The sequence below is a fragment of the Gossypium arboreum genome, chromosome 10 (genome assembly GCF_025698485.1).
Source record: "Gossypium arboreum isolate Shixiya-1 chromosome 10, ASM2569848v2, whole genome shotgun sequence".
NCBI classification, from domain to species: Eukaryota; Viridiplantae; Streptophyta; class Magnoliopsida; order Malvales; family Malvaceae; genus Gossypium; species Gossypium arboreum.
In genome coordinates, this window is record NC_069079.1 from 123,222,386 (window position 1) to 123,235,509 (window position 13,124).

The 13,124-nt window shown below is 29.5% G+C and overlaps 1 long non-coding RNA gene across 1 annotated transcript; it reads right to left on the reverse strand.

The window, feature by feature from the left end:
- Positions 1-11,751: 11,751 nt before the first annotated feature.
- On the reverse strand, positions 11,752-12,507 carry LOC128281470 (uncharacterized). Its single transcript, XR_008271682.1, has 2 exons — positions 12,232-12,507; positions 11,752-12,067 (listed from the first exon to the last, which is right to left on the reverse strand). It is a non-coding gene; the product is annotated as an uncharacterized LOC128281470 (long non-coding RNA).
- Positions 12,508-13,124: the final 617 nt, after the last annotated feature.

Consider the following 13,124-nt stretch of genomic DNA (forward strand, 5'->3'; position numbering starts at 1 on the left):
TATTTTGTTCTCTACTTGTAAAAATATAGTTACATAAATAAATAACTTTATAGCATGGTCCTTGTATAATTATTTCAAAAAATCTGACGGTTGGGGCTACTCTGTCATTTAGATTGGACCCCACACCGCAAAAAAAAAAAAATCTAAAAGGCAAGAAAAGTACATGGAACCAATTGTGTGTTGGAGAAGTAGCTGATCTTTTCCTTAAATTGCTCTCTTTATTTATTTTTTCCGAAGAAACGGTCGGACAGTGAACAACGGTTAATATACGGATTTGTCCTTTGGCACCTTTCCTTAAATTGATGACCAATCTTTGCCTGCCCCTTCATTAAACCACACTTTTTCTCTTGCATGTGCTGCTCACACCTTGACTTTGGTTTATCTACATCGTTATCACCGTTAGCGTCATTCACATTTTCAACTAATCATGTTCTTCTTTGATGAAAAAATAGTGTCATGCGGATTGAGTCTTTACTCAGGAGGAGGGGCGAAGTCATAAATTTTTTTAGAAGGATCGAAATAAAATTTTAATTTTTAATAATTTATATCTTTATAAATTTTAAAAAATTAAATTAAATTTTCACAATTTTAAAGGAGTTAAAGTGTAATTTTATCTTTACTAATTTAAAATTTTAAAATTTTCTAAAGGGCAAAAACAACAATTTTTCATTTCAGGGAGCGGGGCCCCTGTCAGCTTCTTGAATTCGTCTATGGTCTTACCTCGATTGGCATAGACATTATTGCCCATACAGGAGGTCGTGAGTTCGAGTGTGCTAAGCCGCATTATCCTCCTATTTATAGATTGAATAGTGAGTATAATCAGAACCTATAATGAGATTGTTTAAAAAAATTTAACATTTTGAGACCAATTTTATAAATTTTGAAAGATATACAACTCAAATATTTTACGTTTTAAGGGTCAAAATAAGATTATAATAATGATTAATTATAAATCGAGGTATCAATTTGTAATATTCTATAAACCATACAACAAACACCAAAATAATTTTTAACCAAAGTATTTAAATATTGTTAATTAATACGTCAAAGTAGTAAAATATAGTAATATTCCTTTTGTACTACAACTAATAATGACAATAATGGTTGCACTTATGATAAACAGCTCTACTTATTATAAACAAGAGGTGGAAGCCATTTTTAATATTTTTGTTGTTTTTATTTTCTATTACCCATCAACCCACCTTCCATTCTTAAGTCATTTTGTTAATATCCCAACCCTTATAATCTCTTTTATACATGTAAATATTTTAAGGTTTTATTAATAAATTTTCTCTTTAATTATAACCCAATTCTTATATTAGTATTGTTTTACGATTCATAGAGACTATTCTTTTCAAAATTCGTAATTATTCCTCTCAATAATCTTATTTTTCAGTTTACTCAAAAAATGACTCTAATCTTGGAGTGTAGAAAGGGGGGAAGCAAGGGCCTTGCCCTCTTATGCTAAATGGGCAAATTACTCCTTAGCCCTTTCCAGAAATTAAATGAGTAAATTTTCTCTATAATTATAACCTAATTCTTATATTATTTTTATTTTACAATTTATAGAGACTAATTTTTTTAGAGTTCGTGATTATTCCTCCTAACAATCTTATTTCCAATGTTTTTTTTGGTCAAAAGTGATGTCTAAATTATTAATTTTATCCCAGTGTACCCAAAAAAACGACACAAATCTAAGAGTGTAGCCAGGGGCAAGTAAGGGCCTTGCCCTCTTATGCTAAATGGACAAATTGCTCTTTAGCCCTTTCCAGAAATTAAAAGAGTAAATATAATATTTTTTAACATTTGATTAAATGAAAAAAATTTGAGATTTTAGCCCTTTTGAGATTTAACTTAAGCCTTTTCTAATACAAACATTTTAGCTTTACCATCCCCTAATTTTATAAAGTTATCTCAATCCCCTAAATAGTGGCGAAACTAAATGGAAAATTTTTCCATATAGCCCCTTTAAAATTTTAAATTAGTAAAAGTAAAATTACACTTTGACCCCCCAACCTTAAAAATATAAAAATTTAATTTAATCCTTTAAAAATTATAAAGATGTAGTCTATTAAAATGGTGGAATTGCACTTTTTTATCATAAAAATTACAATTTAATTTTGACCCTCCCTAAAAGAAAATTCGAGTTTCACCCCTGCCCCCAAATAAAATTTTTGACTCCATCTCTATACCAATTAATAAAAACATCATACATGACATATTTTTAATAAAAGTAAAAGAGTAAATATAGCCTTCTTTTTTTCTTTTCTTTTTTTACCTTTGATTAAAAGAAATAAAAGAAGAGATTTTAGCCCTTTTGAAATTTAACTTAGGCCTTTTTCTAATAAAAACTTTTTAGCTTTACCCTCCCTTAATTTTATAAAGTTATCTCAATCCCCAAATAAAAATTTTGAATTCATCCTTATACCAATCAATAAAAACATGATACGTGACACATGTTTATGAATAAAGGCTAATTTGACAAGATAAGACAATTGATAGTTCCATATCACTTCTTATAATAAAAAAAATAAAAAACTTTAAAGACTAATTTGACAATCGGGCTATAATTGAGGGGTGAATTTATGAAAAAAGCCATAAAGTATGCAAAAGGTGTGAAACGTTGGGGGTATGAGTCGAGTAGTTTGTAGAATAAAAATACCCTTGAGTGGCAAAGAAAGGAAATCACGTGTTTGATATGTTAGGGGCGTAGTTTTCAAACCCCATAAATGAAAATTAAAGAATGACCCTAGTGTTGAATGAAAAGGCAAGATGTTCTGTCATTCTTTGGACTGTCCCTATGAAGTTATATTATCAATTTTTTTGTCTTCACCTTTGAGGACCTTATATATATATATATATATATACTATTCTTTGTTTCTAGGTTCACCGGTAGATGGAGTTACATTTTTGTGATGGGGATGCTCATACATTCATCACACATCCATTATCTCTGTGTGTGAAATTCATACCATGATATGCACATGTTGTCTCATACTTTGGAATAAGTATTAAAGTTGTAATAAAACTTGACGAGAGGATTGATAATGTTGAGATATTTAAATTTTCAACAGGTACTCGATTAAGTCTTAATCTAATTAGCATAAGTATTATTATCAATGCAGAAAGATGAGAGTTCGAGTGCGTTGAAATACATTATTTTTTTATTTATGAGTTGGGAGGGGCTATGGGTAGTTCTAAACATTGTGTCAAAAAGAGCAGATATGATCATATCCTACAATGAGATTGTTCAAAAATTTTAAAAAAAAAATTAAAAAGCTTAAATAGCAATTTTCCATTTTAAGAGGCCGGAACCCTGCTAACACCCTAGATTCACCTCTGATGTTAATGTTATAATTGTATTTGAATCCAAACATACATTTCATCACTAAATTGATTATATTAATTGTCAAACGACCACTTTGATTTATTTATTTAGTCCCAAATGGTATATAAGTTAACACACAATCAATGAATTAAATGATGATTTCAGTTTTATTTAGTAAAAATTTTGAACTTTACAAGCACCAAAGAAAACCCAAGATATATATATATTATAGTTTTGAAAAATAAAAATTAATTAAAATAAATAATTTTTTAATTTTTCTTGTAAGTTTACTTCAAATTGCAATGGATAAGAAATAATTTAAGTATTTATTTTCAAATTTTTATATTTGATAGAATGAGCATGCTATATTAAATCACATTATGTTTAATTAAAATTTTAAAATATTTTCTTTAATTCGGATGCTTATCTAATGCGTTTACTGCAATAGTGTATCAAAATCTTTTAATATTATTTACTAATAGAAATTAAGCTGTACAAATAGTTATTCAATTATGTTTACGTTCTTGTTTTGGTCATTTAATTTTAAATTTTTTTAATTTGGGCATTTGTTTTGGTCACCTGTTGTTAAATTGATAACGGAAATAATAACGTAACTTTTTTTTAATTGGTATAATGACACATTTAGTCCTCAATACTTACATGTTCTATCAATTTGACCCTAATTTTAAATAGTTCAATAAATTTAACCCTTCACAATTACAGATTCTATCAATTTAATACTCAAATTTCTTGAATATATGTGTTAGTACACCCTAACCTTATTTTACCCTTTCAACCATAATCCCATTACATTTCCTCCCAGCCAGCGGTGCCTCCATGTCTAATCCCAATTCCCACAACCTACCCGACCTCCTTTCCTAATTATTGTCTGCACCTTCAAAGCTCAGCTAAGTAAAGTGGTAAACACTTCAATGGGAACACTTGGGCAAAGCAAGAAATATCAGTCAAATATGTCTCTGGCTGTTGAGTCCTTGGGAAAAATCTAGATTTAAAAGAATAGGTATATATTTACTTACTTTCATCAACTAAAGAAATAATTAAAAAAAAACATAAAAGATGTATATTTTGTATGCTTCCTCATTTATTTCTTATCTTTTTTCTTTTGGTGAATTATAAAAAGAGGACAAAGCCCTAACAGCAATGTGACTAGTGTGACTTGAACCCAAACTACATCTGAGATGGACAATACCCTAATTTTTAAGCCAACACACGAGTTCACTCCTTGTTTATCTTTATACCTTTAAGAAAACTCAAAATCAAAATGTAAAGTTACATAGGTATGTTGAGCTAGAGAAGTTAGTTCTCGCATTATTTCGGTTGTATCAACTTGTATTTAGAAATACTTTGATTTAGTTGTTGGGTAAGATCATTATATCATCTTTGAAAATTTTCATTATTTAGTAAGTTAGATTAATTAAAAATTTGAATAACCAAAACCTAATTTGATCTCAAGCTCTAATTCAATTAAATCTTGAGATCTAAATTAATAGAATTGTAAATGTGAAAGGTTAAATTTATTCAATTATTAAAAATTAGGATCGAATTAATAGAATATGTAAGTATTGATGACTAAATGTGTTATTCTACCAGTATGAAAAAAGTCACATCATTATTTACATTATCAACTTAAGAACAAGTGATCAGATCAAGAACGAATACAAACGTTAGAGCCAAAATTGAATTTTTTTAAAGTTAGATGATCAAAACAGGAATGTGAGCATAGTTGGATGACCCCATCTGTATAATTTACTCTAAAATTTTTTATGTAAGGACAATGAAATATAAATTTAGGTTCTTTATCATCTATGCTCTTTTTTATAAAAACCACCACAACCTCTCTCTAACCCTTTAAATAGGAAGGTAATGCATTTCAGCACATTCAATCCCACGTCTTCCTACATTAACAACAATGCTAATGTCAATCGAGTTAAAACTCAATCGGCACGATACTAATATTTTTAAATATAAATAATCATTACAAACACAGTTTAAATAGAATAATAAAACTCAAACCTAAAACCTCAAAGTTTTACCGATACAATCAAGATATAAGATTCCTTAAAATTAATGCATAAGAAATAAATAAGAGGATTAATAGGTTAATTAAGGAACAAAACTTTATAAAAACTAATTCAAATAAATTGGTGGGCAGTTGGGAATAATTTAGGTTACCCCACCACCATAATTTTATGCAACTTTTTTTCAAGCGGTCCAACCATTGGTTGGTAAGTTATAAAGGCTAGAACAATCTATGGAAGAAGATTTTTTTCTATTAATTATATTTTATTATAAAAATCATCTCTTACATCATCGAGATAGTATTAAGTTATATTTAAAATAATTAGTAAATTAACATAATAAAAAATATGATTATTTAGTATTTAATTCTATCTTAATATTCGATTTATTTTATTATCTGAAAATAAAAAATTCTAAAAAATTTAAATTTGGTTCTAATTAAATACGATAATTTATACACATTTTAAGTGTTTTTATTGAGTTGATGCCATAGATTAATAGAAGACTAATTTAATTGTAAAATGAATAAAATACCCTTTTGGAGATGCGAATTAAGTTATAATATAATGATGTTGACAAACAATTAACTTTTTGATATAACCAAAACACACATAGGCCCTGTTTGGCAATTGGCTGATAGTTGATTGCTGATTGCAGTGGTTGGTTTGATCAACTGATTATATTAAACTATTTATTTAAAAGCGTTTAGTAAAATTTAATTGATAGTTGAAAGTTGATATGTGGAAAACTTAACTGATAGTATTTATTTGTTTATAATACTTTGGTTTTTATTGGGTGAAATTATTGAAATAAAACACTATTACCAAGGACTTAAAACATCCATTATGGAAATTAATTAGTGAATATTTTTAAAAATTCAAATAAACAAATTTCTTAAATTCTTTCTTTGCAAATATTAACCTCGTGGAAATTGATAAATATTAATAGTATATCAATGTAATTGTAAACTATATTCTTAGTGATAATTATATCTTGTTCTTAGTATGTAATTAGTAATAATCATGTCATACTCGAATAAATTTGTCAAGTAATATAAGAAATCATTTTACACAAGTAAATTGAAAATAAATTAAGAGTTTATAAATATTCAGGAAATACATACGTATTTCATTAGGTTTGAGAGTACATGGCAAAGGGAGTAATTTTTGAATAAGTATAGTTAGATATGTGATTCCACATATTTCATTCTCAATCAGCTATAAAAAAAAGTTATTCATCCTTGCGTTTTTTGTTTTAGAGGTTTTAGCTGAATAAGTTCTTATAAACTTTTATTCATTAAACACTGTAATTAAAAGATTTCACTACCCAATCTTCTATTTATATCCGAATCAATTAAAAATAAAAATAAAATTTTATTTACCAAACACCCCATAATTTTTTATTTAACTATACATCACAAACTATTTTTAAAATAGGCCATTACTTTATAAAAGAAATTCCAAGATCAAATCCCCACCCATGATATAAAATATATTAAAATACTAAATTATTGACAACTTGGTTTTCCCACAAACGATATTTTAATAATTTTTATAGGATAAAAGGAAAGGCCAACTACCAATTTTGTGGAGAGAAAATAAGAAGAGAAACCTTAACGGAGACAGAGAAGAGGTCTTGTCAACCGTCACAACACCATCACCCAAAAGGAGAAAAATACCATGATGGAGAAATCAAGGCCGTCCATTTTACCTTATTTTGGAAAAGAGATAAAAAAACACAGTACAATGATTTGATTTAAGAGCACTTAGAATCTTTCTTTCCCCTTTCATTATTTTTTTTCATGCAATCCCATGTTAGAACCTTTCCTTTTAGGGTAATATTTACCTTAAATATATTCTCTTATTATTTTTGTTGCTTCCAATTTTAATATATTCTTTTAAGTAATGAGGTAATCCCAATCCCCCCCCCCCCCACTTGCCTTTGATTTTGGGTAATATTAAAGAGAAAAATAAATGAAAAATCTTTTTGTTGGTTGTGAAATGACACCTACTAAATTCCTCTAGTAATTTCTAACTTAATTTAAAAGAATTTTATGTCATAATTAATCCTTTATTTGAGTTGTTAATTTCATTCAATGGTGTTCGTAAAAAAATCCACAAATAACCTCAAGAAGGAATCCTTTCTTTTCAAAATTAGTTGGTATCTATGCATTTCCTTTTCATAATCATAATGTAATCTTTTTAGAATTTATCTTATTTTTTCACAAGTTAGGTCAAGATTAAATCTGATTAATTGTTGAAGCTTTTAGTCTAAAGTTTGGTCAAGTCCATTAGGCTTTTAACAACTTATCTTACCACTTTAAAAATTAAAATATTTTATATTAGGGTTAGTATGTGATATGTTGTTAATGAAAATATTTATTTCAAGTTTAAATACTATACTTTAAAAGAGTATGTGTTATCGTTTCAATACTAATTGTAGAGTCTAAAATTTTTGTTGGCTTCTATGATAGAATCAGTCGGGGACTTGAGATGTAGTAGTTTACCCTGTGGCGGATATCATTAGTTCGAATCTGCTTAACTTCAATTCGTGAATTTAATCGAAATAAAGCTATATGATAATACCCAATTTTTCTAATTCAGTAGTTAGTTCGATCTATGATTAATCATTTATGGACGTTGATAAGATCCTTCCGTTTCATTTAGCAGCACCTTAGGATGGCATAGCCTTAAACTAAAGTAAAGTTAAGGACGAGGTTCAAACGAGGAAAGGATTACGATGGATACCTAGGCACCTAGAGATGAGGAAAGGGCATGGTAAGCATAGATCCAGAGATTCTCGAATAGGTCAACCTTTCGAACTGCCGCTGAATCCATGGGCAGATAAGAGACAACCTGGCGAACTGAAACATCTTAGTAGCTGGAGGAAAAAAAAAAGCAAAAGCAATTCCCGTGGTAGCGGCCCAACCTTATATAATCAAAATCGACCATTTTATAACATAATTTAACTGATAACCGGAATAAATTTGCATTTTATAGCGTATCCACACTTTACATAAGTTAAAACCTAAACTTGAAATCTTTAAAATTCAAAGGCCTCAACTTAGCATTAAGCCAAAGTTTCATTGACTTTAAAATTAAATTTAAGTAAAATTAATTAATGAGTATTTAAAATCTTATTAACTAGTGAACAAGTTTTATTTATACTATCCTTATCTTTAAACTGTATATTGATAGAGTAAATAGTTATTCCACCCATTTCATTATTTCTTCAAGATAGATATGATAAGATTTTGTTTCTTTATGAGCTAGCAAAATTCTTTGTTTAAGTCTTATTTTTGTGAGATTAATTTTTAAAAAATTTAAATTTACTAATTTTAAACTTAATTTATTACTCTCTTTTTTCAGTTTTGCTGCTTAAGAGCTTTAACTGACTCAAGAGCTTTAAAATTAATTTATTACATTTTAAAATGATTTCTTAAGAGAAAAAAAGGGTTTTTGAGAAAAATAAACCTTAAAAATCATCAATAATTTTTTGAACTTTTCAATAGAGAATTATAACACTTTTCAACATGCTAAGTGCATATAATATAACACTTTTTAATAGAGGATTATTTTTTATAAATATGTCTCGTTAAAACTTTGTTAAGAAAAATCGGGATAAAATCTCAGCGAAGAGAAAGAGTACAATATTCATAAATAAATAAAAATCCCATTATATGTAACCAATCACAATGTTTTTAAAAATCGAAATTCGAAGTTTACAAATAGATCGAGCGAATTATCATTTGAGCGAATTTTACAAATATTAATGTCACCTTTTTAAAAAAGTTCATGCGTGTAGAAAAAATTTGGAGAGATATGTTTGGTCCTATCACCTTTTATATAGTCACCTTTAATTTGTGAAATACATGTTGCATTATCCTAACACAATATTGTTTACTTGCCATTTTCCACAAACAATCCACATGCTTTTCTAATATGTTGAATCATACAACTTAATAATACACATTCACAATATGCTTCATAAAGATAATGCAGCATGCATTTCACAAATGGTTTCACTTCATTTCCCACTAACAATTCACTTTCACTACATGTAAAAATGTAGTTGGTGTAAGATTAAGCTTTATCAGGATTTGAAAGATATCATGCATTAGCATATCCCATCAATTCTAACTTTAAGATATCATGCATTAGCATATCCCATCAAGTCTAACTTTACTCCATTTGGGAAAAATAATATTGTATCAAATGTGCTATTGAGATAATGAATAACATGTTTCACATAATTCCAATGCTTTCATGCTCATGTAGAATTAAAACCTTACAAGTAAATGGGCTACAAATGCTGTATATGGTCTATAGCAATTTATCAGATACAAAATTGTTCCTATTGTACTAATATATGATACTTTAGGACTAATAATTTTTTTTGTAACACCCTTTACTTGCCCCAATTGTCGGGTTCAGATTTCGAATGCCACAATCAAACTGATTCAGTTAACTATATTTCTAATCTTCAATCTTACTCAATTTATTAAAATTTCGCACTTATACAACTTTATTTTCAAATATTTAACTATCAAACACATTCTATAAATAAACATTAAATAAAACTTATTATTTCTCGAATAACCAAATAAGTAGATTAAAGTTCTTACAAATATTTCGCTTTACTAAATATATATAATATGAATCCCGAACTTGATTTCTACTTAACTATACTTATTTTAACCCCGAGGCATAGCCTCAAAGAGCCCCCTCTGTATGCTTGATACTGCATCAATGGCTTCGACTAGGATTCCCGAGGTCTGGCTTGGTCCATTCTCACAATCTCCTATATCAGCCTAAGATCTTATAGTCAAGGCAACATCCACTCATAAGTTCGAATGATCTTAGTGAGAATCCATACAACAATATTTCTAAATAACACTTGAAATTTCGGGTATAAAGAATTATATAATGTATTTAAACTCCCTGAGTTCATTACAAGATTCCACAAATAAAGTGGCGTAGTTATTCTTGAACAACACATTGGCAAATATATTCGTGGCAAATTTGAATGCAACCGTACGCTTTCTAACAACTTTTTTTTAAGACATGACTTCATCAAGCTTCATCTCAGACTTATATTCTTCCTTACTGGTCTGACTCATTAGAAAGATAACCATGCAGACATTTATGCAGAATTCTAACTAACTTTGGCGTACTTGCAGTTGATTAACCAATATGGTGAACTCTTACTTGGTTTCTTTCATTTCGCGTTGAACCTGATATCTATATACCGTACTATCTAGACAGCTACCTTCGTGTAACTTATGCATATATCTTTCCAAAGAAAAACCCATATGGCCACCTGTATATTTTTGTATGCGGATTCTTACCTCTCTTAGAATCTGACTTATTCACGTAGACAATTACACAGTTAGTTTCGAAACATGATGCCCATATATATATCCTCATTATGGGGACTTTGAGTACAAGATTTAGCGGATAGTTGTAAAAAAAATTACTCATTTCTTGTGAAATTGTATTCATAAGACAGTCATTGGCGGACTTCCAAGCCACAGTTTGTCCCCAATGGACTATCTCATCATTTGACTGTCTTTGGCAGACTTCCCATATAAGACAGTCATTGGCGGACTTTCCACATAAGATAGTTCTTGGTGAACTTTCCTTGATTTTGGCAGTCTCTTTATTAATAAACACTTATAATTAGAATTTAAGGAATCGTCTCGCCTGCTTATGACCAATATTAGCTTATTCGTCACCACTGGCGAACTTTTATTAATGGATACTAATTTGAAAATGCTTTGAAGGAAATATCCATTCCCTCTACATATACCTGCATACAAGACGTTTTACCCTTACTTTTTGGTAAGGCCTCTTATTAGCATGCTTGCCTATGTTCTCATACACGTCATAATTGTTGTGTCAAGGTTTTCGCCACACTAATCATTCAGTATTTTCCACTTGTATGCCCCAACTACTTCCATGTTTATTGCCCTGGCAGACTTCAATTCACCCTAAGATGTACCTTTTCACCACTAGGTCACGTCATAACTATCCATGGACTTACGACTCTAAGAGTTTATAAACCTCTTTCAAGGTGTCGCACTATAGAGCCTGTAGATCGTCGCCACAGTGTTGCCCTAGGGAGCCTGTAGATCATCGTCATGGCACCGTTCTATAGAACCTATAAACTATCGTCATAGTGTCGCCTCAAAGGACTTATATACCCTTTACACGGTGGCATCCCGAAGGATCAATAGATAGTCATTCCACGAAACCGCCAAACTTCATTGATTCCCCTATCAAGTTCGCACATTCTTCCATTACGTTAATTGTTCCTATCTTCAATTAACCGGCCATTTGCTTCCCTCCGTACTCCACATTTTATAAACATACATAGCACGCATATCATTTAAATTAATATCATTTATTCATACTATATCATAGAGTGCGCTAACATTTCATCGATACATAACCATATCGATTTAACAGAAAACATTCTTGAACCTCTCATACTTACACAAATCAATACATGTATATAATTTTTATACAATCTAAAATCATACTTATAAGCAGCCATAGACTCAAATTGAACCCAATACAAATCACACAAGTAACACAGCAATAGCAGAACACCCAAAAATGGAGTATAGAAACTTATCTGCCATCCTCCTCTTTGTCAACTTAACTTTTCCAAACACGAGAACCTCCTTCATCCTGGCAACTAAACATGACAACCGTAATACAAATTAAACCCAAGCCACTCTTACTTTAGAAACTAGTATCCAATAACATGGAGAAACATTTTTAGAGTTTTTTTTTCCAAGAAATTCTTAACTTCATTCTCTTTTCCTCAAATCCATGAGGTAGAAAGGTTAAGAATATTACCACTTTATGCGGTTCTCTACTGGCAGACGTCAGACTCCAATTTTAACTCTTCATATAGAGCGTTCCCTTAAACACTCTCTTCTACGGAGCAGACTCAAAAAGAAGATGAAGAAGATACAAAAATGAGAAAAATTCCCATGTACAATAACACTTCTCACACATATATAACCCAACACATGGTCATTAAATACCAAATTCTATACCATTAGCCGCTAATAATTATGTTCCCCACTAAGGAACTAGCTAGTTCCAACATAACTGAACCATAATTTAAACACAACTATTTGCCATTCAACCACTAAATTATTTAGGTTTTACGATAGAGCCCTCTAAACCAACGTTTTCTTCAATTAAAACCCCATTTACTCTTAATACTGGATGTTGTTGAAAATGGGGTGTGACATTCTTTGTCATCTTCTCATATACGAAATGAATCTCCTTTTACATCAAAGGAATGAACAACCATAAAAAGCTTAAGGAATAAAACTTATTATTTCAATAACTTTTCTATTTAAGTTGTCTAAAAAATAAATATTTTTTTGCTAAATGTTCAACTTGAAATACAAGGCAAAGTTTTACCTTACTAAGACCTTTCTTTTAAAATTCATTTTTTAGATAGTTAGCAATTAGAGAGATCTCTTCTAGAGTCCTTACTATGTTTGAGTCATCAACATAAAATACAACTATAGAGAACCCAACGCTCATTCTCTTGATAAAAATACAATGATAAACAACATTATTTCCATATCTAACTTTCAATAGACATTCACTTACACGATTATACTACATACGTCTAGATTGTTTTAATCCCTATAAGGAGCTTTTTAGTTTAATAGAGTACAATTGTTGAGGTTCTAAATTATATGTTTCATGCACATTAAGCATTCAAGAAA